We start from the raw sequence: 23795 nt of genomic DNA, 5'->3' as shown, positions 1-23795 counted from the left end.
GTCATTGCCAAGGTCATTGCAGAGTAAGAACAGAAAAATCACAGATGGCTTTCAAATATGGTCTCATTATAACAACTAATGTGGTTTAATCAAAAGGGTTCAGGTATTCTTTAGCATGTGAGAGGAATTTGAATTCTTATGCAATCTCAAAATGAAGTTCTCACAACTTCCATTTTCATTTTCTCTTATTTTTTTTGACACTCTGTCCTCTGAAGGATGTATAAATCTGGCTTTCCTTGCAAAACAAGAGGAGAGGAATATCCAGGATTTGATTTTCTTCACAAAAAGGGATTGGTCTGCATACTGTCTTAAGGAGGGAGCCCGGCTAGCTCAGTCGGTAGAGCATGAGACTCTTAATCTCAGGGTCGTGGGTTCGAGCCCCACGTTTGGCGAAAACGAGTAATTTTTGCCTGAATATTGCATTGACTCTCATAATATGGAGATTAATCTTGCATTAGACATGCAATAACCCCCAGAAATTGTCCAGGAATGGATTTCCTTCATAAAAAATGATTAGTCTGCATACCATCTTGAATTGGGAGCCCGGCTAGGTCAGTTGGTAGAGCATGAGACTCTTAATCTCGGGGTCGTGGGTTCGAGCCCCACGTTGCGCGAAAATGAGTAATTTTTGCTGGATTTTTGCATTGACTCTCATAGTCTGGTGAATATTCTTGCATTAGACATGCAATAACTCCCAAAAATTGTCCAGGAATGGATTTCCTTCATAAAAAATGATTAGTCTGCATACCATCTTGAAGTGGGAGCCCGGCTAGCTCAGTCGGTAGAGCATGAGACTCTTAATCTCAGGGTCGTGGGTTCGAGCCCCACGTTGGGAGAAAATGAGTCATTTTTGCTGGATTATTGCATTGACTCTCATAATCTAGTGAATATTCTTGCATTAGACATGCAATAACTATCAAAAATGGTATCTCCCTTGGTTTCTCATTGGTGGGAAATTTAACTTCAAGATTAGGTAGGGTATGAGTCTAGATGAACACATCACAATATCACTCATATTCGAGTAGTAAACAGGCCAACCTGAACTGTAAAACATCCCATAAGTGGAGGTAAGGCATAAATTAGGAGTGAACTGAACACTGTTATGGGCAATTGGACTTCAAATAAAGTGTGGAAGGCAGTAAGGTTAATTGTTTCATGTTATGCAGGTTAAACACACAGGGGAATTAGCTCAAATGCTAGAGCGCTCGCTTAGCATGCGAGAGGTAGCGGGATCGATGCCCGCATTCTCCATTATAAAATTTGCATCCATTTTATTTTTAACTTGTCATTGCCAAGGTCATTGCAGAGTAAGAACAGAAAAATCACAGATGGCTTTCAAATATGGTCTCATTATAACAACTAAAGTGGTTTAATCAAAAGGGTTCAGGTATTCTTTAGCATGTGAGAGGAATTTGAATTCTTATGCAATCTCAAAATGAAGTTCTCACAACTTCCGTTTTCATTTTCTCTTATTTTTTTTGACACTCTGTCCTCTGAAGGATGTATAAATCTGGCTTTCCTTGCAAAACAAGAGTAGAGCAATATCCAGGATTTGATTTTCTTCACAAAAAGGGATTGGTCTGCATACTGTCTTAAGGAGGGAGCCTGGCTAGCTCAGTCGGTAGAGCATGATACTCTTAATCTCGGGGTCGTGGGTTCGAGCCCCACGTTGGGCGAAAATGAGTAATTTTTGCTGGATTATTGCATTGACTCTCATAATCTGGTGAATATTCTTGCATTAGACATGCAATAACTATCAAAAATGGTATCTCCCTTGGTTTCTCATTGGTGGGAAATTTAACTTCAAGATTAGGTAGGGTATGAGTCTAGATGAACACACCGCAATATCACTCATATTCGAGTAGTAAACAGGCCAACATGAACTGTAAAACATCCCATAAGTGGAGGTAAGGCATAAGTTAAGAGTGAACTGAACACTGTTATGGGCAATTGGACTTCAAATAAAGTGTGGAAGGCAGTGAGGTTACTTTTTTCATGTTATGCAGATTAAACACACATGGGAATTATCTCAAATGGTAGAGCGCTCGCTTAGCATGCGAGAGGTAGCGGGATCGATGCCTGCATTCTCCATTATAAAATTTGCATACATTTTATTTTTAACTTGTCATTGCCAAGGTCATTGCAGAGTAAGAACAGAAAAATCACAGATGGCTTTCAAATATGGTCTCATTATAACAACTAAAGTGGTTTAATCAAAAGGGTTCAAGTATTCTTTAGCATGTGAGAGGAATTTGAATTCTTATGCAATCTCAAAATGAAGTTCTCACAACTTCCGTTTTCATTTTCTCTTATTTTTTTTGACACTCTGTCCTCTGAAGGATGTATAAATCTGGCTTTCCTTGCAAAACAAGAGTAGATGAATATCCAGGATTTGATTTTCTTCACAAAAAGGGATTGGTCTGCATACTGTCTTAAGGAGGGAACCCGGCTAGCTCAGTCGGTAGAGCATGAGACTCTTAATCTCAGGGTCGTGGGTTCGAGCCCCACGTTGGGCGAAAAAGAGTACTTTTTGCCTGAATATTGCATTGACTCTCATAATATGGAGATTAATCTTGCATTAGACATGCAATAACTCCCAAACATTGTCCAGGAATGGATTTCCTTCATAAAAAATGATTAGTCTGCATACCATCTTGAAGTGGGAGCCCGGCTAGCTCAGTCGGTAGAGCATGAGACTCTTAATCTCAGGGTCGTGGGTTCGAGCCCCACGTTGGGAGAAAATGAGTCATTTTTGCTGGATTATTGCATTGACTCTCATAATCTAGTGAATATTCTTGCATTAGACATGCAATAACTATCAAAAATGGTATCTCCCTTGGTTTCTCATTGGTGGGAAATTTAACTTCAAGATTAGGTAGGGTATGAGTCTAGATGAACACACCGCAATATCACTCATATTCGAGTAGTAAACAGGCCAACCTGAACTGTAAAACATCCCATAAGTGGAGGTAAGGCATAAGTTAGGAGTGAACTGAACACTGTTATGGGCAATTGGACTTCAAATAAAGTGTGGAAGGCAGTGAGGTTACTTTTTTCATGTTATGCAGATTAAACACACAGGGGAATTAGCTCAAATTGTAGAGCGCTCGCTTAGCATGCGAGAGGTAGCGGGATCGGTGCCCACATTCTCCATTATAAAATTTGCATACATTTTATTTTTAACTTGTCATTGCCGAGGTCATTGCAGAGTAAGAACAGAAAAATCACAGATGGCTTTCAAATATGGTCTCATTATAACAACTAAAGTGGTTTAATCAATAGGGTTCAGGTATTCTTTAGCATGTGAGAGGAATTTGAATTCTTATGCAATCTCAAAATGAAGTTCTCACAACTTCCATTTTCATTTTCTCTTATTTTTTTTGACACTCTGTCCTCTGAAGGATGTATAAATCTGGCTTTCCTTGCAAAGCAAGAGTAGAGGAATATCCAGGATTTGATTTTCTTTACAAAAAGGGATTGGTCTGCATACTGTCTTAAGGAGGGAGCCCGGCTAGCTCAGTCTGTAGAGCATGAGACTCTTAATCTCAGGGTCATGGGTTCGAGCCCCACGTTGGCAAAAACAAGTAATTTTTGCCTGAATATTGCATTGACTCTCATAATATGGAGATTATTCTTGCATTAGACATGCAATAACTCCCATAAATTGTCCAGAAATGGATTTCCTTCATAAAAAATGATTAGTCTGCATACCATCTTGAAGTGGGTGCCCGGCTAGCTCAGTCGGTAGAGCATGAGACTCTTAATCTCAGGGTCGTGGGTTCGAGCCCCACGTTGGGCGAAAATGAGTAATTTTTGCTGGACTCTCATAATCTGGTGATTATTCTTGCATTAGACATGCAATAACTATCAAAAATGGTATCTCCCTTGGTTTCTCATTGGTGGGAAATTTAACTTCAAGATTAGGTAGGGTATGAGTCTAGATGAACACATCACAATATCACTCATATTCGAGTAGTAAACAGGCCAACCTGAACTGTAAAACATCCCATAAGTGGAGGTAAGGCATAAATTAGGAGTGAACTGAACACTGTTATGGGCAATTGGACTTCAAATAAAGTGTGGAAGGCAGTAAGGTTAATTTTTTCATGTTATGCAGGTTAAACACACAGGGGAATTAGCTCAAATGCTAGAGCGCTCGCTTAGCATGCGAGAGGTAGCGGGATCGATGCCCGCATTCTCCATTATAAAATTTGCATCCATTTTATTTTTAACTTGTCATTGCCAAGGTCATTGCAGAGTAAGAACAGAAAAATCACAGATGGCTTTCAAATATGGTCTCATTATAACAACTAAAGTGGTTTAATCAAAAGGGTTCAGGTATTCTTTAGCATGTGAGAGGAATTTGAATTCTTATGCAATCTCAAAATGAAGTTCTCACAACTTCCGTTTTCATTTTCTCTTATTTTTTTTGACACTCTGTCCTCTGAAGGATGTATAAATCTGGCTTTCCTTGCAAAACAAGAGTAGAGGAATATCCAGGATTTGATTTTCTTCACAAAAAGGGATTGGTCTGCATACTGTCGTAAGGAGGGAGCCCGGCTAGCTCAGTCGGTAGAGCATGAGACTCTTAATCTCAGGGTCGTGGGTTCGAGCCCCACGTTGGGCGAAAACGAGTAATTTTTGCCTGAATATTGCATTGACTCTCATAATATGGAGATTAATCTTGCATTAGAAATGCAATAACTCCCAAAAATTGTCCAGGAATGGATTTCCTTCATAAAAAATGATTAGTCTGCATACCATCTTGAAGTGGGAGCCCGGCTAGCTCAGTGGGTAGAGCATGATACTCTTAATCTCAGGGTCGTGGGTTCGAGCCCCACGTTGGGCGAAAATGAGTAATTTTTGCTGGATTATTGCATTGACTCTCATAAGCTGGTGAATATTCTTGCATTAGACATGCAATACCTATCAAAAATGGTATCTCCCTTGGTTTCTCATTGGTGGGAAATTTAACTTCAAGATTAGCTAGGGTATGAGTCTAGATGAACACACCGCAATATCACTCATATTCGAGTAGTAAACAGGCCAACCTGAACTGTAAAACATCACATAAGTGGAGGTAAGGCATAAGTTAGGAGTGAACACTGTTATGGGCAATTGGACTTCAAATAAAGTGTGGAAGGCAGTAAGGTTACTTTTTTCATGTTATGCAGATTAAACACACAGGGGAATTAGCTCAAATGGTAGAGCGCTTGCTTAGCATGCGAGAGGTAGCGGGATCGATGCCCGCATTCTCCATTATAAAATTTGCATACATTTTATTTTTAACTTGTCATTGCCAAGGTCATTGCAGAGTAAGAACAGAAAAATCACAGATGGCTTTCAAATATGGTCTCATTATAACAACTAAAGTGGTTTAATCAAAAGGGTTCAGGTATTCTTTAGCATGTGAGAGGAATTTGAATTCTTATGCAAACTCAAAATGAAGTTCTCACAACTTCCATTTTCATTTTCTCTTATTTTTTTTGACACTCTGTCCTCTGAAGGATGTATAAATCTGGCTTTCCTTGCAAAACAAGAGTAGAGGAATATCCAGGATTTGATTTTCTTCACAAAAAGGGATTGGTCTGCATACTGTCGTAAGGAGGGAGCCCGGCTAGCTCAGTCGGTAGAGCATGAGACTCTTAATCTCAGGGTCGTGGGTTCGAGCCCCACGTTGGGCGAAAACGAGTAATGTTTGCCTGAATATTGCATTGACTCTCATAATATGGAGATTAATCTTGCATTAGAAATGCAATAACTCCCAAAAATTGTCCAGGAATGGATTTCCTTCATAAAAAATGATTAGTCTGCATACCATCTTGAAGTGGGAGCCCGGCTAGCTCAGTGGGTAGAGCATGATACTCTTAATCTCAGGGTCGTGGGTTCGAGCCCCACGTTGGGCGAAAATGAGTAATTTTTGCTGGATTATTGCATTGACTCTCATAAGCTGGTGAATATTCTTGCATTAGACATGCAATAACTATCAAAAATGGTATCTCCCTTGGTTTCTCATTGGTGGGAAATTTAACTTCAAGATTAGCTAGGGTATGAGTCCAGATGAACACACCGCAATATCACTCATATTCGAGTAGTAAACAGGCCAACCTGAACTGTAAAACATCACATAAGTGGAGGTAAGGCATAAGTTAGGAGTGAACACTGTTATGGGCAATTGGACTTCAAATAAAGTGTGGAAGGCAGTAAGGTTACTTTTTTCATGTTATGCAGATTAAACACACAGGGGAATTAGCTCAAATGGTAGAGCACTCGCCTAGCATGCGAGAGGTAGCGTGATCGATGCCCGCATTCTCCATTATAAAATTTGCATACATTTTATTTTTAACTTGTCATTGCCAAGGTCATTGCAGAGTAAGAACAGAAAAATCACAGATGGCTTTCAAATATGGTCTCATTATAACAACTAAAGTGGTTTAATCAAAAGGGTTCAGGCAATCTTTAGCACGTGAGAAGAATTTGAATTCTTATGCAATCTCAACATGAAGTTCTCACAACTTCCATTTTCATTTTCTCTTATTTTATTTGACACTCTGTCCCCTAAAGGATGTATAAATCTGGCTTTTCTTGCAAAACAAGAGTAGAGGAATATCCAGGATTTGATTTTCTTCACAAAAAGGGATTGGTCTGCATACTGTCTTAAGGAGGGAGCCCGGCTAGCTCAGTCGGTAGAGCTTGAGACTCTTAATCTCAGGATCATGGGTTCGAGCCCCACGTTGGGCGAAAACGAGTAATTTTTGCCTGAATATTGCATTGACTCTCATAATATGGAGATTAATCTTGCATTAGACCTGCAATAACTCCAAAAAATTGTCCAGTAATGGATTTCCTTCATAAAAAATGATTAGTCTGCATACCATCTTGAAGTGGGAGCCCGGCTAGCTCAGTCGGTAGAGCATGAGACTCTTAATCTCAGGGTCGTGGGTTCGAGCACCACGTTGGGCGAAAATTAGTAATTTTTGCTGGATTATTGCATTGACTCTCATAATCTGGTGAATATTCTTGCATTAGACATGCAATAACTATCAGAAATGGTATCTCCCTTGGTTTCTCATTGGTGGGAAATTTAACTTCAAGATTAGCTAGGGTATGAGTCTAGATGAACACACCGCAATATCACTCATATTCGAGTAGTAAACAGGCCAACCTGAACTGTAAAACATCCCATAAGTGGAGGTAAGGCATAAGTTAGGAGTGAACTTAACACTGTTATGGGCAATTGGACTTCAAATAAAGTGTGGAAGGCAGTAAGGTTACTTTTTTCATGTTATGCAGGTTAACCACACAGGGGAATTAGCTCAAATGGTAGAGCGCTCGCTTAGCACGCGAGAGGTAGCGGGATCGATGCCCGCATTCTCCATTATAAAATTTGCATACATTTTATTTTTAACTTGTCATTGCCAAGGTCATTGCAGAGTAAGAACAGAAAAATCACAGATGGCTTTCAAATATGGTCTCATTATAACAACTAAAGTGGTTTAATCAAAAGGGTTCAGGTATTCTTCAGCATGTGAGAGGAATTTGAATTCTTATGCAATCTCAAAATGAAGTTCTCACAACTTCCATTTTCATTTTCTCTTATTTTTTTTGACAATCTGTCCTCTGAAGGATGTATAAATCTGGCTTTCCTTGCAAAACAAGAGTAGAGGAATATCCAGGATTTGATTTTCTTCACAAAAAGGGATTGGTCTGCATACTGTCTTAAGGAGGGAGCCCGGCTAGCTCAGTCGGTAGAGCATGAGACTCTTAATCTCAGGGTCTTGGGTTCGAGCCCCACGTTGGGCAAAAACAAGTACTTTTTGCCTGAATATTGCATTGACTCTCATAATATGGAGATTAATCTTGCATTAGACCTGCAATAACTCCCAAAAATTGTCCAGGAATGGATTTCCTTTATATAAAATGATTAGTCTGCATACCATCTTGAAGTGGGAGCTTGGCTAGCTCAGTCGGTAGAGCATGAGACTCTTAATCTCAGGGTCGTGGGTTCGAGCCCCACGTTGGGCGAAAATGAGTAATTTTTGCTGGACTCTCATAATCTGGTGATTATTCTTGCATTAGACATGCAATAACTATCAAAAATGGTATCTCCCTTGGTTTCTCATTGGTGGGAAATTTAACTTCAAGATTAGGTAGGGTATGAGTCTAGATGAACACACCACAATATCACTCATATTCGAGTAGTAAACAGGCCAACCTGAACTGTAAAACATCCCATAAGTGGAGGTAAGGCATAAGTAAGGAGTGAACTGAACACTGTTATGGGTAATTGGACTTCAAATAAAGTGTGGAAGGCAGTGAGGTTACATTTTTCATGTTATGCAGATTAAACACACAGGGGAATTAGCTCAAATGGTAGAGCGCTCGCTTAGCATGCGAGAGGTAGCGGGATCGATGCCCGCATTCTCCATTATAAAATTTGCATACATTTTATTTTTAACTTGTCATTGCGAAGGTCATTGCAGAGTAAGAACAGAAAAATCACAGATGGCTTTCAAATATGGTCTCATTATAACAACTAAAGTGGTTTAATCAAAAGGGTTCAGGTATTCTTTAGCATGTGAGAGGAATTTGAATTCTTATGCAATCTCAAAATAAAGTTCTCACAACTTCCGTTTTCATTTTCTCTTATTTTTTTGACACTCTGTCCTCTGAAGGATGTATAAGTCTGGCTTTCCTTGCAAAACAAGAGTAGAGGAATATCCAGGATTTGATTTTCTTCACAAAAAGGGATTGGTCTGCATACTGTCTTAAGGAGGGAGCCCGGCTAGCTCAGTCGGTAGAGCATGAGACTCTTAATCTCAGGGTCGTGGGTTCGAGCCCCACGTTGGGAGAAAAAGAGTAATTTTTGCCTGAATATTGCATTGACTCTCATAATATGGAGATTAATCTTGCATTAGACATGCAATAACTCCCAAAAATTGTCCAGGAATGGATTTCCTTCATAAAAAATGATTAGTCTGCATACCATCTTGAAGTGGGAGCCCGGCTAGCTCAGTCGGTAGAGCATGAGACTCTTAATCTCAGGGTCGTGGGTTCGAGCCCCACGTTGGGCGAAAATGAGTAATTTTTGCTGGATTATTGCATTGACTCTCATAAGCTGGTGAATATTCTTGCATTAGACATGCAATAACTATCAAAAATGGTATCTCCCTTGGTTTCTCATTGGTGGGAAATTTAACTTCAAGATTAGCTAGGGTATGAGTCTAGATGAACACACCGCAATATCACTCATATTCGAGTAGTAAACAGGCCAACCTGAACTGTAAAACATCACATAAGTGGAGGTAAGGCATAAGTTAGGAGTGAACTTAACACTGTTATGGGCAATTGGACTTCAAATAAAGTGTGGAAGGCAGTAAGGTTACTTTTTTCATGTTATGCAGATTAAACACACAGGGGAATTAGCTTAAATGGTAGAGCGCTCGCCTAGCATACGAGAGGTAGCGGGATCGATGCCCGCATTCTCCATTATAAAATTTGCATACATTTTATTTTTAACTTGTCATTGCCAAGGTCATTGCAGAGTAAGAACAGAATAATCACAGATGGCTTTCAAATATGGTCTCATTATAACAACTAAAGTGGTTTAATCAAAAGGGTTCAGGCATTCTTTAGCACGTGAGACGAATTTGAATTCTTATGCAATCTCAACATGAAGTTCTCACAACTTCCATTTTCATTTTCTCTTATTTTATTTGACACTCTGTCCCCTAAAGGATGTATAAATCTGGCTTTCCTTGCAAAACAAGAGTAGAGGAATATCCAGGATTTGATTTTCTTCACAAAAAGGGATTGGTCTGCACACTGTCTTAAGGAGGGAGCCCGGCTAGCTCAGTCGGTAGAGCATGAGACTCTTAATCTCAGGGTCGTGGGTTCGAGCCCCACGTTGGGAGAAAAAGAGTAATTTTTGCCTGAATATTGCATTGACTCTCATAATGTGGAGATTAATCTTGCATTAGACATGCAATAACTCCCAAAAATTGTTCAGGAATGGATTTCCTTCATAAAAAATGATTAGTCTGCATACCATCTTGAAGTGGGAGCCCGGCTAGCTCAGTCGGTAGAGCATGAGACTCCTAATCTCAGGGTCGTGGGTTCGAGCACCACGTTGGGCGAAAATTAGTAATTTTTGCTGGATTATTGCATTGACTCTCATAATCTGGTGAATATTCTTGCATTAGACATGCAATAACTATCAGAAATGGTATCTCCCTTGGTTTCTCATTGGTGGGAAATTTAACTTCAAGATTAGCTAGGGTATGAGTCTAGATGAACACACCGCAATATCACTCATATTCGAGTAGTAAACAGGCCAACCTGAACTGTAAAACATCCCATAAGTGGAGGTAAGGCATAAGTTAGGAGTGAACTTAACACTGTTATGGGCAATTGGACTTCAAATAAAGTGTGGAAGGCAGTAAGGTTACTTTTTTCATGTTATGCAGATTAAACACACAGGGGAATTAGCTCAAATGGTAGAGCGCTCGCTTAGCACGCGACAGGTAGCGGGATCGATGCCCGCATTCTCCATTATAAAATTTGCATACATTTTATTTTTAACTTGTCATTGCCAAGGTCATTGCAGAGTAAGAACAGAAAAATCACAGATGGCTTTCAAATATGGTCTCATTATAACAACTAAAGTGGTTTAATCAAAAGGGTTCAGGTATTCTTCAGCATGTGAGAGGAATTTGAATTCTTATGCAATCTCAAAATGAAGTTCTCACAACTTCCATTTTCATTTTCTCTTATTTTTTTTGACAATCTGTCCTCTGAAGGATGTATAAATCTGGCTTTCCTTGCAAAACAAGAGTAGAGGAATATCCAGGATTTGATTTTCTTCACAAAAAGGGATTGGTCTGCATACTGTCTTAAGGAGGGAGCCCGGCTAGCTCAGTCGGTAGAGCATGAGACTCTTAATCTCAGGGTCTTGGGTTCGAGCCCCACGTTGGGCGAAAACAAGTACTTTTTGCCTGAATATTGCATTGACTCTCATAATATGGAGATTAATCTTGCATTAGACCTGCAATAACTCCCAAAAATTGTCCAAGAATGGATTTCCTTCATAAAAAAGGATTAGTCTGCATACCATCTTGAAGTGGGAGCTTGGCTAGCTCAGTCGGTAGAGCATGAGACTCTTAATCTCAGGGTCGTGGGTTCGAGCCCCACGTTGGGCGAAAATGAGTAATTTTTGCTGGACTCTCATAATCTGGTGATTATTCTTGCATTAGACATGCAATAACTATCAAAAATGGTATCTCCCTTGGTTTCTCATTGGTGGGAAATTTAACTTCAAGATTAGGTAGGGTATGAGTCTAGATGAACACACCACAATATCACTCATATTCGAGTAGTAAACAGGCCAACCTGAACTGTAAAACATCCCATAAGTGGAGGTAAGGCATAAGTAAGGAGTGAACTGAACACTGTTATGGGTAATTGGACTTCAAATAAAGTGTGGAAGGCAGTGAGATTACTTTTTTCATGTTATGCAGATTAAACACACAGGGGAATTAGCTCAAATGGTAGAGCGCTCGCTTAGCATGCGAGAGGTAGCGGGATCGATGCCCGCATTCTCCATTATAAAATTTGCATACATTTTATTTTTAACTTGTCATTGCCAAGGTCATTGCAGAGTAAGAACAGAAAAATCCCAGATGGCTTTCAAATATGGTCTCATTATAACAACTAAAGTGGTTTAATCAAAAGGGTTCAGGTATTCTTTAGCATGTGAGAGGAATTTGAATTCTTATGCAATCTCAAAATAAAGTTCTCACAACTTCCGTTTTCATTTTCTCTTATTTTTTTGACACTCTGTCCTCTAAAGGATGTATAAGTCTGGCTTTCCTTGCAAAACAAGAGTAGAGGAATATCCAGGATTTGATTTTCTTCACAAAAAGGGATTGGTCTGCATACTGTCTTAAGGAGGGAGCCCGGCTAGCTCAGTCGGTAGAGCATGAGACTCTTAATCTCAGGGTCGTGGGTGCAAAACCCCACGTTGGGAGAAAAAGAGTAATTTTTGCCTGAATATTGCATTGACTCTCATATTATGGAGATTAATATTGCATTAGACATGCAATAACTCCCAAAAATTGTCCAGGAATGGATTTCCTTCATAAAAAATGATTAGTCTGCATACCATCTTGAAGTGGGAGCCCGGCTAGCTCAGTCGGTAGAGCATGAGACTCTTAATCTCAGGGTCGTGGGTTCGAGCCCCACGTTGGGCGAAAATGAGTAATTTTTGCTGGATTATTGCATTGACTCTCATAAACTGGTGAATATTCTTGCATTAGACATGCAATAACTATCAAAAATGGTATCTCCCTTGGTTTCTCATTGGTGGGAAATTTAACTTTAAGATTAGCTAGGGTATGAGTCTAGATGAACACACCGCAATATCACTCATATTCGAGTAGTAAACAGGCCAACCTGAACTGTAAAACATCCCATAAGTGGAGGTAAGGCATAAGTTAGGAGTGAACTTAACACTGTTATGGGCAATTGGACTTCAAATAAAGTGTGGAAGGCAGTAAGGTTACTTTTTTCATGTTATGCAGATTAAACACACAGGGGAATTAGCTCAAATGGTAGAGCGCTCGCTTAGCACGCGAGAGGTAGCGGGATCGATGCCCGCATTCTCCATTATAAAATTTGCATACATTTTATTTTTAACTTGTCATTGCCAAGGTCATTGCAGAGTAAGAACAGAAAAATCACAGATGGCTTTCAAATATGGTCTCATTATAACAACTAAAGTGGTTTAATCAAAAGGGTTCAGGTATTCTTCAGCATGTGAGAGGAATTTGAATTCTTATGCAATCTCAAAATGAAGTTCTCACAACTTCCACTTTCATTTTCTCTTATTTTTTTTGACAATCTGTCCTCTGAAGGATGTATAAATCTGGCTTTCCTTGCAAAACAAGAGTAGAGGAATATCCAGGATTTGATTTTCTTCACAAAAAGGGATTGGTCTGCATACTGTCTTAAGGAGGGAGCCCGGCTAGCTCAGTCGGTAGAGCATGAGACTTTTAATCTCAGGGTCTTGGGTTCGAGCCCCACGTTGGGCGAAAACGAGTACTTTTTGCCTGAATATTGCATTGACTCTCATAATATGGAGATTAATCTTGCATTAGACCTGCAATAACTCCCAAAAATTGTCCAAGAATGGATTTCCTTCATAAAAAAGGATTAGTCTGCATACCGTCTTGAAGTGGGAGCTTGGCTAGCTCAGTCGGTAGAGCATGAGACTCTTAATCTCAGGGTCGTGGGTTCGAGCCCCACGTTGGGCGAAAATGAGTAATTTTTGCTGGATTATTGCATTGACTCTCATAAACTGGTGAATATTCTTGCATTAGACATGCAATAACTATCAAAAATGGTATCTCCCTTGGTTTCTCATTGGTGGGAAATTTAACTTCAAGATTAGCTAGGGTATGAGTCTAGATGAACACACCGCAATATCACTCATATTCGAGTAGTAAACAGGCCAACCTGAACTGTAAAACATCACATAAGTGGAGGTAAGGCATAAGTTAGGAGTGAACTTAACACTGTTATGGGCAATTGGACTTCAAATAAAGTGTGGAAGGCAGTAAGGTTACTTTTTTAATGTTATGCAGATTAAACACACAGGGGAATTAGCTCAAATGGTAGAGCGCTCGCCTAGCATGCGAGAGGTAGCGGGATCGATGCCCGCATTCTCCATTATAAAATTTGCATACATTTTATTTTTAACTTGTCATTGCCAAGGTCATTGCAGAGTAAGAACAGAAAAATCACAGATGGCTTTCAAATATGGTCTCATTATAACAACTAAAGCGGTTTAATCAAAAGGGTTCAGGCATTCTTTAGCACGTGAGACGAATTTGAATTCTTATGCAATCTCAACATGAAGTTCTCACAACTTCCATTTTCATTTTCTCCTATTTTATTTGACACTCTGTCCCCTAAAGGATGTATAAATCTGGCTTTCCTTGCAAAACAAGAGTAGAGGAATATCCAGGATTTGATTTTCTTCACAAAAAGGGATTGGTCTGCATACTGTCTTAAGGAGGGAGCCCGGCTAGCTCAGTCGGTAGAGCATGAGACTCTTAATCTCAGGGACATGGGTTCGACCCCCACATTGGGTGAAAAAGAGTAATTTTTGCCTGAATATTGCATTGACTCTCATAATATGGAGATTAATCTTGCATTAGACATGCAATAACTCCCACAAATTGTCCAGGAATGGATTTCCTTCATAAAAAATGATTAGTCTGCATGCCATCTTGAAGTGGGAGCCCGGCTATCTCAGTCGGTAGAGCATGAGACTCTTAATCTCAGGGTCGTGGGTTCGAGCCCCACGTTGGGCGAAAATGAGTAATTTTTGCTGGACTCTCATAATCTGGTGATTATTCTTGCATTAGACATGCAATAACTATCAAAAATGGTATCTCCCTTGGTTTCTCATTGGTGGGAAGTTTAACTTCAAGATTAGCTAGGGTATGAGTCTAGATGAACACACCGCAATATCACTCATATTCGAGTAGTAAACAGGCCAACCTGAACTGTAAAACATCCCATAAGTGGAGGTAAGGCATAAGTTAGGAGTGAACTTAACACTGTTATGGGCAATTGGACTTCAAATAAAGTGTGGAAGGCAGTAAGGTTACTTTTTTCATGTTATGCAGATTAAACACACAGGGGAATTAGCTCAAATGGTAGAGCGCTCGCTTAGCATGCGAGAGGTAGCGGGATCGATGCCCGCATTCTCCATTATAAAATTTGCATACATTTTATTTTTAACTTGTCATTGCCAAGGTCATTGCAGAGTAAGAACAGAAAAATCACAGATGGCTTTCAAATATGGTCTCATTATAACAACTAAAGTGGTTTAATCAAAAGGGTTCAGGTATTCTTTAGCATGTGAGAGGAATTTGAATTCTTATGCAATCTCAAAATGAAGTTCTCACAACTTCCATTTTCATTTTCTCTTATTTTTTTTGACACTCTGTCCTCTGAAGGATGTATAAATCTGGCTTTCCTTTCAAAACAAGAGTAGAGGAATATCCAGGATTTGATTTTCTTCACAAAAAGTGATTGGTCTGCATACTGTCTTAAGGAGGGAACCCGGCTAGCTCAGTCGGTAGAGCATGAGACTCTTAATCTCAGGGTCGTGGGTTCGAGCCCCACGTTGGGCGAAAACGAGTAATTTTTGCCTGAATATTGCATTGACTCTCATAATATGGAGATTAATCTTGCATTAGACATGCAATAACTCCCAAAAATTGTCCAGGAATGGATTTCCTTCATAAAAAATGATTAGTCTGCATACCATCTTGAAGTGGGAGCCCGGCTAGCTCAGTCGGTAGAGCATGAGACTCTTAATCTCAGGGTCGTGGGTTCGAGCCCCACGTTGGGCGAAAATGAGTAATTTTTGCTGGACTCTCATAATCTGGTGATTATTCTTGCATTAGACATGCAATAACTATCAAAAATGGTATCTCCCTTGGTTTCTCATTGGTGGGAAATTTAACTTCAAGATTAGGTAGGGTATGAGTCTAGATAAACACACCACAATATCACTCATATTCGAGTAGTAAACAGGCCAACCTGAACTGTAAAACATCCCATAAGTGGAGGTAAGGCATAAATTAGGAGTGAACTGAACACTGTTATGGGCAATTGGACTTCAAATAAAGTGTGGAAGGCAGTGAGGTTACTTTTTTCATGTTATGCAGATTAAACACTCAGGGGAATTAGCTCAAATGGTAGAGTGCTCGCTTAGCATGCGAGAGGTAGTGGGATCGATGCCCGCATTCTCCATTATAAAATTTACATACATTTTATTTTTAACTTGTCATTGCCAAGGTCATTGCAGAGTAAGAACAGAAAAATCACAGATGGCTTTCAAATATGGTCTCATTATAACAACTAAAGTGGTTTAATCAAAAGGGTTCAGGTATTCTTTAGCATGTGAGAGGAATTTGAATTCTTATGCAATCTCAAAATGAAGTTCTCACAACTTCCGTTTTCATTTTCTCTTATTTTTTTTGACACTCTGTCCTCTGAAGGATGTATAAATCTGGCTTTCCTTGCAAAACAAGAGTAGAGGAATATCCAGGATTTGATTTTCTTCACAAAAAGGGATTGGTCTGCATACTGTATTAAGGAGGGAACCTGGCTAGCTCAGTCGGTAGAGCATGAGACTCTTAATCTCAGTGTCGTGGGTTCGAGCCCCACGTTGGGCGAAAACGAGTAATTTTTGCTGGATTATTTCATTGACTTTCATAATCTGGTGATTATTCTTGCATTAGACATGCAATAACTATCAAAAATGGTATCTCCCTTGGTTTCTCATTGGTGGGAAATTTAACTTCAAGATTAGCTAGGGTATGAGTCTAGATGAACACACCGTAATATCACTCATATTCGAGTAGTAAACAGGCCAACCTGAACTGTAAAACATCCCATAAGTGGAGGTAAGGCATAAGTTAGGAGTGAACTTAACACTGTTATGGGCAATTGGACTTCAAATAAAGTGTGGAAGGCAGTAAGGTTACTTTTTTCATGTTATGCAGATTAAACACACAGGGGAATTAGCTCAAATGGTAGAGCGCTCGCTTAGCATGCGAGAGGTAGCGGGATCGATGCCCGCATTCTCCATTATAAAATTTGCATACATTTTATTTTTAACTTGTCATTGCCAAGGTCATTGCAGAGTAAGAACAGAAAAATCACAGATGGCTTTCAAATATGGTCTCATTATAACAACTAAAGTGGTTTAATCAAAAGGGTTCAGGTATTCTTTAGCATGTGAGAGGAATTTGAATTCTTATGCAATCTCAAAATGAAGTTCTCACAACTTCCATTTTCATTTTCTCTTATTTTTTTTGACACTCTGTCCTCTGAAGGATGTATGAATCTGGCTTTCCTTGCAAAACAAGAGTAGAGGAATATCCAGGATTTGATTTTCTTCACAAAAAGGGATTGGTCTGCATACTGTCTTAAGGAGGGAGCCCGGCTAGCTCAGTCGGTAGAGCATGAGACTCTTAATCTCAGGGTCGTGGGTTCGAGCCCCACGTTGGGCGAAAACGAGTAATTTTTGCCTGAATATTGCATTGACTCTCATAATATGGAGATTCATCTTGCATTAGACCTGCAATAACTCCCCAAAATTGTCCAGGAATGGATTTTCCTTATAAAAAATGATTAGTCTGCATACCATCTTGAAGTGGGAGCCCGGCTAGCTCAGTCGGTAGAGCATGAGACTCTTAATCTCAGGGTCGTGGGTTCGAGCCCCACGTTGGGCGAAAATGAGTAATTTTTGCTGGATTATTGCATTGACTCTCATAATCTGGTGAATATTCTTGCATTAGACATGCAATAACTATCAAAAATGGTATCTCCCTTGGTTTCTCATTGGTGGGAAATTTAACTTGAAGATTAGCTAGGGTATGAGTCTAGATGAACACACCGCAATATCACTCATATTCGAGTAGTAAACAGGCCAACCTGAACTGTAAAACATCCCATAAGTGGAGGTAAGGCATAAGTTAGGAGTGAACTTAACACTGTTATGGGCAATTGGACTTCAAAAAAAGTGTGGAAGGCAGTAAGGTTACTTTTTTCATGTTATGGAGATTAAACACACAGGGGAGTTAGCTCAAATGGTAGAGCGCTCGCTTAGCATGCGAGAGGTAGCGGGATCGATGCCCACGTTCTCGATTATAAAATTTGCATACATTTTATTTTTAACTTGTCATTGCCAAGGTCATTGCAGAGTAAGAACAGAAAAATCACAGATGGCTTTCAAATATGGTCTCATTATAACAACTAAAGTGGTTTAATCAAAAGGGTTCAGGTATTCTTTAGCATGTGAGAGGAATTTGAATTCTTATGCAATCTCAAAATGAAGTTCTCACAACTTCCATTTTCATTTTCTCTTATTTTTTTTGACACTCTGTCCTCTGAAGGATGTATAAATCTGGCTTTCCTTTCAAAACAAGAGTAGAGGAATATCCAGGATTTGATTTTCTTCACAAAAAGTGATTGGTCTGCATACTGTCTTAAGGAGGGAACCCGGCTAGCTCAGTCGGTAGAGCATGAGACTCTTAATCTCAGGGTCGTGGGTTCGAGCCCCACGTTGGGCGAAAACGAGTAATTTTTGCCTGAATATTGCATTGACTCTCATAATATGGAGATTAATCTTGCATTAGACATGCAATAACTCCCAAAAATTGTCCAGGAATGGATTTCCTTCATAAAAAATGATTAGTCTGCATACCATCTTGAAGTGGGAGCCCGGCTAGCTCAGTCGGTAGAGCATGAGACTCTTAATCTCAGGGTCGTGGGTTCGAGCCCCACGTTGGGCGAAAATGAGTAATTTTTGCTGGACTCTCATAATCTGGTGATTATTCTTGCATTAGACATGCAATAACTATCAAAAATGGTATCTCCCTTGGTTTCTCATTGGTGGGAAATTTAACTTCAAGATTAGGTAGGGTATGAGTCTAGATAAACACACCACAATATCACTCATATTCGAGTAGTAAACAGGCCAACCTGAACTGTAAAACATCCCATAAGTGGAGGTAAGGCATAAATTAGGAGTGAACTGAACACTGTTATGGGCAATTGGACTTCAAATAAAGTGTGGAAGGCAGTGAGGTTACTTTTTTCATGTTATGCAGATTAAACACTCAGGGGAATTAGCTCAAATGGTAGAGTGCTCGCTTAGCATGCGAGAGGTAGTGGGATCGATGCCCGCATTCTCCATTATAAAATTTACATACATTTTATTTTTAACTTGTCATTGCCAAGGTCATTGCAGAGTAAGAACAGAAAAATCACAGATGGCTTTCAAATATGGTCTCATTATAACAACTAAAGTGGTTTAATCAAAAGGGTTCAGGTATTCTTTAGCATGTGAGAGGAATTTGAATTCTTATGCAATCTCAAAATGAAGTTCTCACAACTTCCGTTTTCATTTTCTCTTATTTTTTTTGACACTCTGTCCTCTGAAGGATGTATAAATCTGGCTTTCCTTGCAAAACAAGAGTAGAGGAATATCCAGGATTTGATTTTCTTCACAAAAAGGGATTGGTCTGCATACTGTATTAAGGAGGGAACCTGGCTAGCTCAGTCGGTAGAGCATGAGACTCTTAATCTCAGTGTCGTGGGTTCGAGCCCCACGTTGGGCGAAAACGAGTAATTTTTGCTGGATTATTTCATTGACTTTCATAATCTGGTGATTATTCTTGCATTAGACATGCAATAACTATCAAAAATGGTATCTCCCTTGGTTTCTCATTGGTGGGAAATTTAACTTCAAGATTAGCTAGGGTATGAGTCTAGATGAACACACCGTAATATCACTCATATTCGAGTAGTAAACAGGCCAACCTGAACTGTAAAACATCCCATAAGTGGAGGTAAGGCATAAGTTAGGAGTGAACTTAACACTGTTATGGGCAATTGGACTTCAAATAAAGTGTGGAAGGCAGTAAGGTTACTTTTTTCATGTTATGCAGATTAAACACACAGGGGAATTAGCTCAAATGGTAGAGCGCTCGCTTAGCATGCGAGAGGTAGCGGGATCGATGCCCGCATTCTCCATTATAAAATTTGCATACATTTTATTTTTAACTTGTCATTGCCAAGGTCATTGCAGAGTAAGAACAGAAAAATCACAGATGGCTTTCAAATATGGTCTCATTATAACAACTAAAGTGGTTTAATCAAAAGGGTTCAGGTATTCTTTAGCATGTGAGAGGAATTTGAATTCTTATGCAATCTCAAAATGAAGTTCTCACAACTTCCATTTTCATTTTCTCTTATTTTTTTTGACACTCTGTCCTCTGAAGGATGTATGAATCTGGCTTTCCTTGCAAAACAAGAGTAGAGGAATATCCAGGATTTGATTTTCTTCACAAAAAGGGATTGGTCTGCATACTGTCTTAAGGAGGGAGCCCGGCTAGCTCAGTCGGTAGAGCATGAGACTCTTAATCTCAGGGTCGTGGGTTCGAGCCCCACGTTGGGCGAAAACGAGTAATTTTTGCCTGAATATTGCATTGACTCTCATAATATGGAGATTCATCTTGCATTAGACCTGCAATAACTCCCCAAAATTGTCCAGGAATGGATTTTCCTTATAAAAAATGATTAGTCTGCATACCATCTTGAAGTGGGAGCCCGGCTAGCTCAGTCGGTAGAGCATGAGACTCTTAATCTCAGGGTCGTGGGTTCGAGCCCCACGTTGGGCGAAAATGAGTAATTTTTGCTGGATTATTGCATTGACTCTCATAATCTGGTGAATATTCTTGCATTAGACATGCAATAACTATCAAAAATGGTATCTCCCTTGGTTTCTCATTGGTGGGAAATTTAACTTGAAGATTAGCTAGGGTATGAGTCTAGATGAACACACCGCAATATCACTCATATTCGAGTAGTAAACAGGCCAACCTGAACTGTAAAACATCCCATAAGTGGAGGTAAGGCATAAGTTAGGAGTGAACTTAACACTGTTATGGGCAATTGGACTTCAAAAAAAGTGTGGAAGGCAGTAAGGTTACTTTTTTCATGTTATGGAGATTAAACACACAGGGGAGTTAGCTCAAATGGTAGAGCGCTCGCTTAGCATGCGAGAGGTAGCGGGATCGATGCCCACGTTCTCGATTATAAAATTTGCATACATTTTATTTTTAACTTGTCATTGCCAAGGTCATTGCAGAGTAAGAACAGAAAAATCACAGATGGCTTTCAAATATGGTCTCATTATAACAACTAAAGTGGTTTAATCAAAAGGGTTCAGGTATTCTTTAGCATGTGAGAGGAATTTGAATTCTTATGCAATCTCAAAATGAAGTTCTCACAACTTCCATTTTCATTTTCTCTTACTTTTTTTGACACTCTATCCTCTGAAGGATGTATAAATCTGGCTTTCCTTGCAAAACAAGAGTAGAGGAATATCCAGGATTTGATTTTCTTCACAAAAAGGGATTGGTCTGCATACTGTCTTAAGGATGGAACCCAGCTAGCTCAGTCGGTAGAGCATGAGACTCTTAATCTCAGGGTCGTGGGTTCGAGCCCCACGTTGGGCGAAAATGAGTAATTTTTGCCTGAATATTGCATTGACTCTCATAATATGGAGATTAATCTTGCATTAGACATGCAATAACTCCCACAAATTGTCCAGGAATGGATTTCCTTCATAAAAAATGATTAGTCTGCATGCCATCTTGAAGTGGGAGCCCGGCTATCTCAGTCGGTAGAGCATGAGACTCTTAATCTCAGAGTCGTGGGTTCGAGCCCCACGTTGGGTGAAAATGAGTAATTTTTGCAGGATTATTGCATTGACACTCATAATCTGGTGATTAGACATGCAATAAGTATCAAAAATAGTATCTCCCTTGGTTTCTCATTGGTGGGAAATTTAACTTCAAGATTAGGTAGGGTATGAGTCTAGATGAACACACCACAATATCACTCATATTCGAGTAGTAAACAGGCCAACCTGAACTGTAAAACATCCCATAAGTGGAGGTAAGGCATAAGTTAGGAGTGAACTGAACACTGTTATGGGCAATTGGACTTCAAATAAAGTGTGGAAGGCAGTGAGGTTACTTTTTTCATGTTATGCAGATTAAACACACATGGGAATTAGCTCAAATGGTAGAGCGCTCGCTTAGCATGCGAGAGGTAGCGGGATCGATGCCCGCATTCTCCATTATAAAATTTGCATACATTTTATTTTTAACTTGTCATTGCCAAGGTCATTGCAGAGTAAGAACAGAAAAATCACAGATGGCTTTCAAATATGGTCTCATTATAACAACTAAAGTGGTTTAATCAAAAGGGTTCAGGTATTCTTTAGCATGTGAGAGGAATTTGAATTCTTATGCAATCTCAAAATGAAGTTCTCACAACTTCCGTTTTCATTTTCTCTTATTTTTTTTGACACTCTTTCCTCTGAAGGATGTATAAATCTGGCTTTCCTTGCAAAACAAGAGTAGAGGAATATCCAGGATTTGATTTTCTTCACAAAAAGGGATTGGTCTGCATACTGTCTTAAGGAGGGAACCCAGCTAGCTCAGTCGGTAGAGCATGAGACTCTTAATCTCAGGGTCGTGGGTTCGAGCCCCACGTTGGGCGAAAACGAGTAATGTTTGCCTGAATATTGCATTGACTCTCATAATATGGAGATTAATCTTGCATTAGACATGCAATAACTCCCAGGAATGGATTTCCTTCATAAAAAATGATTAGTCTGCATACCATCTTGAAGAGGGAGCCCGGCTAGCTCAGTCGGTAGAGCATGAGACTCTTAATCTCAGGGTCGTGGGTTCGAGCCCCACGTTGGGCGAAAATGAGTAATTTTTGCTGGACTCTCATAATCTGGTGATTATTCTTGCATTAGACATGCAATAACTATCAAAAATGGTATCTCCCTTGGTTTCTCATTGGTGGGAAGTTTAATTTCAAGATTAGCTAGGGTATGAGTCTAGATGAACACACCGCAATATCACTCATATTCGAGTAGTAAACAGGCCAACCTGAACTGTAAAACATCCCATAAGTGGAGGTAAGGCATAAGTTAGGAGTGAACTTAACACTGTTATGGGCAATTGGACTTCAAATAAAGTGTGGAAGGCAGTAAGGTTACTTTTTTCATGTTATGCAGATTAAACACACAGGGGAATTAGCTCAAATGGTAGAGCGCTCGCTTAGCATGCGAGAGGTAGCGGGATCGATGCCCGCATTCTCCATTATAAAATGTGCATACATTTTATTTTTAACTTGTCATTGCCAAGGTCATTGCAGAGTAAGAACAGAAAAATCACAGATGGCTTTCAAATATGGTCTCATTATAACAACTAAAGTGGTTTAATCAAAAGGGTTCAGGTATTCTTTAGCATGTGAGAGGAATTTGAATTCTTATGCAATCTCAAAATGAAGTTCTCACAACTTCCATTTTCATTTTCTCTTATTTTTTTTGACACTCTGTCCTCTGAAGGATGTATAAATCTGGCTTTCCTTTCAAAACAAGAGTAGAGGAATATCCAGGATTTGATTTTCTTCACAAAAAGTGATTGGTCTGCATACTGTCTTAAGGAGGGAACCCGGCTAGCTCAGTCGGTAGAGCATGAGACTCTTAATCTCAGGGTCGTGGGTTCGAGCCCCACGTTGGGCGAAAACGAGTAATTTTTGCCTGAATATTGCATTGACTCTCATAATATGGAGATTAATCTTGCATTAGACATGCAATAACTCCCAAAAATTGTCCAGGAATGGATTTCCTTCATAAAAAATGATTAGTCTGCATACCATCTTGAAGTGGGAGCCCGGCTAGCTCAGTCAGTAGAGCATGAGACTCTTAATCTCAGGGTCGTGGGTTTGAGCCCCACGTTGGGCGAAAATGAGTAATTTTTGCTGGACTCTCATAATCTGGTGATTATTCTTGCATTAGACATGCAATAACTATCAAAAATGGTATCTCCCTTGGTTTCTCATTGGTGGGAAATTTAACTTTAAGATTAGGTAGGGTATGAGTCTAGATGAACACACCACAATATCACTCATATTCGAGTAGTAAACAGGCCAACCTGAACTGTAAAACATCCCATAAGTGGAGGTAAGGCATAAATTAGGAGTGAACTGAACACTGTTATGGGCAATTGGACTTCAAATAAAGTGTGGAAGGCAGTGAGGTTACTTTTTTCATGTTATGCAGATTAAACACTCAGGGGAATTAGCTCAAATGGTAGAGTGCTCGCTTAGCATGCGAGAGGTAG

General features: G+C 39.6%; 22 non-coding genes across 22 annotated transcripts; all 22 read left to right on the top strand.

Annotated features, from left to right (window-relative positions):
- Positions 1 to 3726: 3726 nt before the first annotated feature.
- TRNAK-CUU (transfer RNA lysine (anticodon CUU)) lies at positions 3727 to 3799 on the top strand. Its single transcript has one exon. It is a non-coding gene; the product is annotated as a tRNA-Lys (tRNA).
- Positions 3800 to 4554: 755 nt separating this feature from the next.
- Positions 4555 to 4627, top strand: TRNAK-CUU (transfer RNA lysine (anticodon CUU)). The gene has a single exon. It is a non-coding gene; the product is annotated as a tRNA-Lys (tRNA).
- A 984-nt stretch (positions 4628 to 5611) lies between these two features.
- On the top strand, positions 5612 to 5684 carry TRNAK-CUU (transfer RNA lysine (anticodon CUU)). The gene has a single exon. It is a non-coding gene; the product is annotated as a tRNA-Lys (tRNA).
- Positions 5685 to 7305: 1621 nt separating this feature from the next.
- TRNAA-AGC (transfer RNA alanine (anticodon AGC)) lies at positions 7306 to 7378 on the top strand. The gene has a single exon. It is a non-coding gene; the product is annotated as a tRNA-Ala (tRNA).
- A 977-nt stretch (positions 7379 to 8355) lies between these two features.
- On the top strand, positions 8356 to 8428 carry TRNAA-AGC (transfer RNA alanine (anticodon AGC)). The gene has a single exon. It is a non-coding gene; the product is annotated as a tRNA-Ala (tRNA).
- Positions 8429 to 9001: 573 nt separating this feature from the next.
- TRNAK-CUU (transfer RNA lysine (anticodon CUU)) lies at positions 9002 to 9074 on the top strand. Its single transcript has one exon. It is a non-coding gene; the product is annotated as a tRNA-Lys (tRNA).
- A 989-nt stretch (positions 9075 to 10063) lies between these two features.
- TRNAR-CCU (transfer RNA arginine (anticodon CCU)) lies at positions 10064 to 10136 on the top strand. The gene has a single exon. It is a non-coding gene; the product is annotated as a tRNA-Arg (tRNA).
- Positions 10137 to 11528: 1392 nt separating this feature from the next.
- On the top strand, positions 11529 to 11601 carry TRNAA-AGC (transfer RNA alanine (anticodon AGC)). Its single transcript has one exon. It is a non-coding gene; the product is annotated as a tRNA-Ala (tRNA).
- Positions 11602 to 12175: 574 nt separating this feature from the next.
- On the top strand, positions 12176 to 12248 carry TRNAK-CUU (transfer RNA lysine (anticodon CUU)). Its single transcript has one exon. It is a non-coding gene; the product is annotated as a tRNA-Lys (tRNA).
- A 342-nt stretch (positions 12249 to 12590) lies between these two features.
- Positions 12591 to 12663, top strand: TRNAA-AGC (transfer RNA alanine (anticodon AGC)). Its single transcript has one exon. It is a non-coding gene; the product is annotated as a tRNA-Ala (tRNA).
- Positions 12664 to 13652: 989 nt separating this feature from the next.
- TRNAA-AGC (transfer RNA alanine (anticodon AGC)) lies at positions 13653 to 13725 on the top strand. The gene has a single exon. It is a non-coding gene; the product is annotated as a tRNA-Ala (tRNA).
- Positions 13726 to 14702: 977 nt separating this feature from the next.
- TRNAA-AGC (transfer RNA alanine (anticodon AGC)) lies at positions 14703 to 14775 on the top strand. Its single transcript has one exon. It is a non-coding gene; the product is annotated as a tRNA-Ala (tRNA).
- Positions 14776 to 15349: 574 nt separating this feature from the next.
- TRNAK-CUU (transfer RNA lysine (anticodon CUU)) lies at positions 15350 to 15422 on the top strand. Its single transcript has one exon. It is a non-coding gene; the product is annotated as a tRNA-Lys (tRNA).
- A 1170-nt stretch (positions 15423 to 16592) lies between these two features.
- On the top strand, positions 16593 to 16665 carry TRNAA-AGC (transfer RNA alanine (anticodon AGC)). The gene has a single exon. It is a non-coding gene; the product is annotated as a tRNA-Ala (tRNA).
- Positions 16666 to 17017: 352 nt separating this feature from the next.
- TRNAK-CUU (transfer RNA lysine (anticodon CUU)) lies at positions 17018 to 17090 on the top strand. Its single transcript has one exon. It is a non-coding gene; the product is annotated as a tRNA-Lys (tRNA).
- A 149-nt stretch (positions 17091 to 17239) lies between these two features.
- On the top strand, positions 17240 to 17312 carry TRNAK-CUU (transfer RNA lysine (anticodon CUU)). Its single transcript has one exon. It is a non-coding gene; the product is annotated as a tRNA-Lys (tRNA).
- Positions 17313 to 18301: 989 nt separating this feature from the next.
- TRNAK-CUU (transfer RNA lysine (anticodon CUU)) lies at positions 18302 to 18374 on the top strand. Its single transcript has one exon. It is a non-coding gene; the product is annotated as a tRNA-Lys (tRNA).
- Positions 18375 to 19544: 1170 nt separating this feature from the next.
- Positions 19545 to 19617, top strand: TRNAA-AGC (transfer RNA alanine (anticodon AGC)). Its single transcript has one exon. It is a non-coding gene; the product is annotated as a tRNA-Ala (tRNA).
- A 352-nt stretch (positions 19618 to 19969) lies between these two features.
- On the top strand, positions 19970 to 20042 carry TRNAK-CUU (transfer RNA lysine (anticodon CUU)). The gene has a single exon. It is a non-coding gene; the product is annotated as a tRNA-Lys (tRNA).
- A 149-nt stretch (positions 20043 to 20191) lies between these two features.
- On the top strand, positions 20192 to 20264 carry TRNAK-CUU (transfer RNA lysine (anticodon CUU)). The gene has a single exon. It is a non-coding gene; the product is annotated as a tRNA-Lys (tRNA).
- Positions 20265 to 22293: 2029 nt separating this feature from the next.
- Positions 22294 to 22366, top strand: TRNAK-CUU (transfer RNA lysine (anticodon CUU)). The gene has a single exon. It is a non-coding gene; the product is annotated as a tRNA-Lys (tRNA).
- A 330-nt stretch (positions 22367 to 22696) lies between these two features.
- TRNAA-AGC (transfer RNA alanine (anticodon AGC)) lies at positions 22697 to 22769 on the top strand. Its single transcript has one exon. It is a non-coding gene; the product is annotated as a tRNA-Ala (tRNA).
- The last annotated feature ends 1026 nt before the right edge of the window (positions 22770 to 23795 follow it).

This window comes from Lissotriton vulgaris, chromosome 1_1 (genome assembly GCF_964263255.1).
Source record: "Lissotriton vulgaris chromosome 1_1, aLisVul1.2, whole genome shotgun sequence".
Lineage (NCBI taxonomy): Eukaryota > Metazoa > Chordata > Amphibia > Caudata > Salamandridae > Lissotriton > Lissotriton vulgaris.
Note: the sequence above shows the minus strand (reverse complement) of the source record. Positions and strands in the feature narration are given on the sequence as shown.